The following is a 6000-nucleotide window of genomic DNA, read 5'->3' on the forward strand; positions in this document are numbered from 1 at the left end:
TCGATGATGAAGAAGCCTCACTCCCTGAGCTCTCAATTCAAGAAGAGAGACGTTTTGATGTGGTGAGAGATAGACAGTTTCCTAAGTTAGGACGTCTGGGCCTTAACTCATCTCTGGCCTATCTCCAGGGCCTTCTATGCTCTGCCTCAAATTGTGTCCCCTCTCCCACGCAGATATTCAATGTCCTTGGGAGCTTACATACTCTCTTTCCTGGGATGGGATGCACGCGCCCTTGCATAAAGAAGAGCTCTCCTGAGATACCGGAAAATGAAACCTGTTGTGGGGACCCCAACATTTCCCCCTTTTCAGAGAAGGGCATTTTGATGTTCCTTCATCTAAGATGAAATCTGCTGACATCGCATGTGTCTTCTTGCCACTGTTACCACACTGGCTCCTCCCCAATTCCTTCTCCCTAAGCAGTCAAGGGACTAAAGAAACTGCTTCTTACTTTTTCTTAAAACCCAACTGTCTCCACCTTTGTCAATGTAATAAAAAACATTGGTACTACCTGAAGCAGTTTGAAGATTTAATGTTACACCAAACTGCCAATGGGTTACCTGATAGAATTAGACCCTTAAAAAAATGAAAACAGGAGTTCTTTTTAAAAACATTTTTATGATTGTGTTTCAATAAAATTGAGTTCATTTGTAACCGTGTGTATTTTACTTTATGTATCTGAAAACATTATTCTGAGAATGGGTCCATGGGTTTCATCATACTGCCAAAGAGATTCATGACACACACAAAAAATTAAGACTCCCTGGTCCAGAATCTCAGGGGGGGAAAACCCAGCTGAAATGAAGGTGTTGCAGTTTTAAAACGATATTACAAAGCAAGAATTGTCAAAATGGTTTGATGCTGGTTAATAGAAAAATAGATAAATGGAACAGACTGGATAAGCAAGAATCAGAAACAATGGAGCCCAATGTTTGAGAAGCCTAAGAACACCACCTACTGAGAGGGACTCTGTATTTGGCAAGAACTATTATGAAAACTGCAGAAAATTAGGTTTATACTAGCATCTTATAATAATATAAAATTAAGCTCCAATAGGCTCCAAATGGATACTTGACCAAAATATAAAAGGTCATACTACTGTTTAAATGGAAAGAGGCACCTTTCATGACCATAGTTGGAGTGAGAGGTGAGTCCAAAAAGTAAAATAGACCCTTTCAATTACATAAAAATTTTAAAAAGCTTTTTCAAGAGTAAAGCAAATTCAACTAGGATAAAGAGGAAATACTGGAATGGAAAAAAAAATCTTTGCATTAAATAGTTATCATAAGAGTCCAATATAGTGAGGCAAATACATGACTGGGCAAATATATGACCCTAATAGATAAGTGGTCAAAACCCCCCCAAACATTTCCAAAGGAAATGCAAGTGATCACCATATGAAATATTGTTCCAAATATTAGTAAGAGAAATGCAAATTAAATAACTCTGAGGTTTCACCTCATGCCCTCCAAATTGACAAAAGATTATTAAAAATGACAATAATCAATATTGGAGGGGTTGGGGGAATATAGACATTAATACACTATTGGTGGAGCAGTGAATTGGTTCAACTGTTCTGGAAATTAATTTGGAATCATGAGAGAAGTTACTAAACAGTTCATACTATGTTATGACTCAGAGATCCTACTATTAGAACTAAGAGGACAGTGGCAGAAAGAAATGTTCTATGCTTAACAAAATATCATGATGGCACTTTTTGCAATAGTGAAAAACTGGAAACAAAATGAATGGCCTTTGACTGGGGAATGACTGAGCAAATTGAAGTCTATAAATGTAATGAAATATCATTTCCCTATAAAATTCCAAATATAAAGATTTCAGAGAAACATGGAAAGACATATGAGGTGATGCAGAGTGAATAAAGCCAGAAGTCAAAGAACTATATATACAGTCAATGGAGCAATTATTAAGTGGCTATATTCTGAGCAGCATGACTACAATAATGTAAATGATGACACTAAAAAGCTGCCAGTCTGATGAGTTGTGTTGAACGATCTCTGTCCTGAAGAAATGCTGACTTGTTGTTTAACCCCAAACACATCTTTTTCTCGGGTGGTGAAATGTGATATTCACAGTAGGATGAGGTCACTGGGTCGGTAGGCTTTGCTTAAATCTCTTTTGTTGTTACAAAGAAGAGTTCAATGAAGGGAGTTAAAGGGAAATGGTTTCTGTAAAAACAAAAGACAATAAATCCTTTTATAAAAGAAAAAAATCCCATGGAGAGAGGTGGTGAATGACCATGAGCAGAACTCATGAAGTGGCAGAGGAAGCAGACTTGGTGGATGTGAAAAGCTAAAGAAAGGTTGGCAGAAGACCCAACTGAGCAAAGTCATCCCAAGGACATTTAAAGTGAACAGCAGAAAGGGGGGAAAATGATAAAAATGGAAAATATCTGGAAAGATTTTCATTAACTCTCAAGATCAAGGACAGTGGAGCCACAATATTTCGACTTTCCCATTAGAGTTTAGGAAGTGCTGCCAAAGGAAGTGACAATGACCTTTTGAGGGAAACCAAGATGGGAAATATTGCTGGGCCAGACCAAATATGCTCAGAAGTCAGTCTAAGATGAAGGCAGCACATTTTTTTTTCATTCAATAAACATTTATTAAGTTGGGTTTTTTTTTCTTTTTTTGCAGGCACTATACTAGATGCTCATTATGTAAAAAACAAAACAAAGCAGTCTATGCTCTCACGAAGTTTGTGTTCTACTTCTGGGGAGTTACAAACATAGAAAACTAAATACAAAATATATACAAATAATTTTCTGAGAAAAGTGTATTGGCATCTGGGTTGTTGAAAAGTTGCTTCCTCTATGGCAAGTGACTTTTTAAAAAAAACCTTGTTTTAATTTTAAGTTTCAAATTCTATTCTTCCTCTCTCTTTCCACCTCCCTGAGATGGTAAGCAATCTGATATAGGTTATACATGTGCAATCCATGTAGAACATAGTTCAATATTAGTCATTTTGTGGAAGAACACAAGGAAGAAAAAAGAAAGAAAGAAAAAGAGAAAAGTAGTATGCTTTGGTTGGTAGTCAGATGCCATCGCTTCTTTCTCTGGAGGTGGATAGCGTTTTTCCTCATGAATCCTTTGGGATTGTCTTGGATCATTGTATTGCTGAGAATAGCTAGGTCATTCACAGTTTTTCATTGTACTGTTACTGTGTACAACATTCTTCTGGTTCTGCTCACTTCACTCTGTGTCAGTTCATGTAAGTCTTTCCATGTCTTTCTGAAATCATCCAAGGCAGCACAATTTTGAAGGGAAATGAGCGGAAGAAGGGATAGGTTGTGTTTGGACCTGCAAACATCCCCACATACCTGACTCCTCCTTTATCCACATTTGTCAATAAATCTACCCTTTTTCAAACCTAGTCTTGTGTTTCTCTGTGTTGCTCAAATAAATCTCTCCTTTGGAAAATTAAAAAAAAAAGTGTTCCAATACCATCTACCACATTCCCATGGGCTCAGGAATTGGGACTTCCTAAGAGGAGGAAGGCAGAACCTCTAAGAGGAAATTTTTAATCCATGAATCTTCAGGCCTTTTTTAGGGGCCCCAAAATAGGTTCTGTGCCTGAGGAATCAGACATGCACAAGGCCAGTCCACAGACTGCTTCAAATCTTTCATCTGTTCTCTTATTACCACCTATTATCAGAGGACCTCAATGAAGTTTCCTTCTTCCCCTCTCACCTCTAGTTCATGGCATTCCTTTATGTGCAGTCTTCAGAACTGGGGAGCTGAATTACAAGTTACACTCATTTGATAACATTTTATGATCAAAAAGCACTTGGACCGATGAAGTCCACATCTTGCTCATTTTGTCCCTGCCCCCAACCCACCTTTATTCTGAAATGTCATCTTTCTGACAAGGGCCCCAGTATCCTTCTGGTCACCCAGGTTTGCAACCTTCAAATCATCCTCGACTCCTCACCCTCTTACCGCATATCTAACCCCTTGTCAAGTTTTCTTGGCTCAAGAAAACTCAAGTTTACCATTCCAGTCTTATTATACATTCTTCCCCTTTGTGTACTCTATTATCTAGTCAAATCAGCCTTCTTACCTTTCTTTACCAATGACATTTCAGTTCCACTATTTGTACCTCCACTTCCACTTCTTGGAATCCTTAGTTTCTTTTAAAACTCAGCTCAAATGCCACCACCTACATGAGACCTTTCCTGATTCCTGGGCTGCCAAAATTACCTGTGATTTTGTGTATATGTCTCCCCAGTAGAATGAGGTCTTATGGAATTATTTCTAATTAGCAAAAATCCACCTACTTTTCCATCCCCACCCCCAGTGAGAAAGAGAAGGAAACAAAACCCCTATTACACATACGTATCGTTAAGCAAAACATTCCTGCATTGGCCATCTGCCTCCAAAAATATGTCTCACTCTGCACTATGAGTCCATCACTTATCAAGAGATGGGTAGCAGGTTTTATCATGAGTACTCTAGGGTCATGATTAGTCATTACACCAATCAGCATTTTTAATTCTTTAAAGTTGTTTGTTCTACAATGTTGTTGTCATATAAATTATGGTTCTGCTCACTTCACTGCATTAGTTTATAAAGTCTTCCCAGGTTTCTCTGAAACCACTCCTTTCATCATTTCTTCTAACATGATAGTATTCCATAACATTTATATGCCCTAACGTGTTCAGTCATTCCCCAACTGGACATCCTCTAAATTTCCAATTCTTTGCTACTGAAAAAGGAGCTATAAATATTTTAATACATTAGGGTTGGTTTTTGTTTGTTTTTGCATACAAAGCAGAGGCAGCCAAATGGTACAGTGGATAGAGCCCTGGACCTCGAGTTAGGAAGACCTGAGTTCAAATCTTGAATCAGATGCTTACTACTTGGGTAGGTCACCTGACCACTGTCTGCCTCAGTTCCCTCATCTATAAAATGAGGATGATAATAGCACCTATTTCCCAGGGTTGTTCTGAGGTTAAAATGAGATATTTGTAAATGACTTTGAAAACCTTAAAGTGCTATATGAAAGTGCTATTATTGTTATTATTTTGCAAAGGACTAATTCCCCCATTAATCCCTCTTCTTTCTTATTTTTTCCTCTTCCTTCTCACCTTTTCCTTTTAGTTCTCTGATAGGTGAAATGTATTTCTGTATTCATCTGTGACTAGTTCAGATGATAGTAAAGTTCAAGGGTCAGCCACTCTCCATCTTTTCATTTGTTTAGACTTCTGCTCATGAACTGTGATGTGAGATAATTTTCCCTAACCTTCTTCCTTTCTCCTGCCCTAGTGTCCTCCTCTTCCTTTCCTTTTCTATTCTTTTAAGAACATTGAAAAAAAAAGATTGGGGTAGCTAGATGGCGCAGTGGAGAGAGTACTAGCCCTGGATTCAGGAGGACCTGAGTTCAAATCCAGCCTCAGACACATAACACTTACTAGCTGTGTGACCCTGGGCAAGTCACTTAACCCTGTTGCCTAGGCAAAAAAAAGAAAGAAAGAAAGAAAGAAAGAAAGAAAGAAAGAAAGAAAGAAAGAAAGAAAGAAAGAAAGAAAGAAAGGAAAAGAAAAAGAAAAGATCAAGACATAGCAGAACCATTCCCAGGCTCTCTACTCAAGAATGACAGGGTTCAGAGGGGACACATTATCATCTCATATTAAAATGTGAACAGCTTTGTCCTTGTGTAGGCCTTTATGATGGTTCATTTGTATTTATCTGTTTGTTTTTCTCTTGATTCCCATATTTCCACTTTAAGTCTTTTTTGGAGTGCTGGTCTTTTTGTCAGGAATGCTTGGAAGTCCTCTCATTAAAAATTCATTTTTTCCCTTGTAGGATTATATTCAAATGTTTTGTTGGGCAAATTGTTTCTGGCAGCAAGTCCATATGCTTTGTTTTCTGGAGTATCATGTTCCAAGATCTCCACTCCTTCAAAACAGTGGCTGATAAATCTTGTATCCTCCTGATTGTGACTCCTCAGGACTTGAATTCTTTCCTTCTGAACGCTTGTAGT

The sequence above is a fragment of the Phascolarctos cinereus genome, unplaced genomic scaffold, assembly GCF_003287225.1.
Source record: "Phascolarctos cinereus isolate Bilbo 61053 unplaced genomic scaffold, phaCin_HiC Scaffold_726;HRSCAF=1367, whole genome shotgun sequence".
Lineage (NCBI taxonomy): Eukaryota > Metazoa > Chordata > Mammalia > Diprotodontia > Phascolarctidae > Phascolarctos > Phascolarctos cinereus.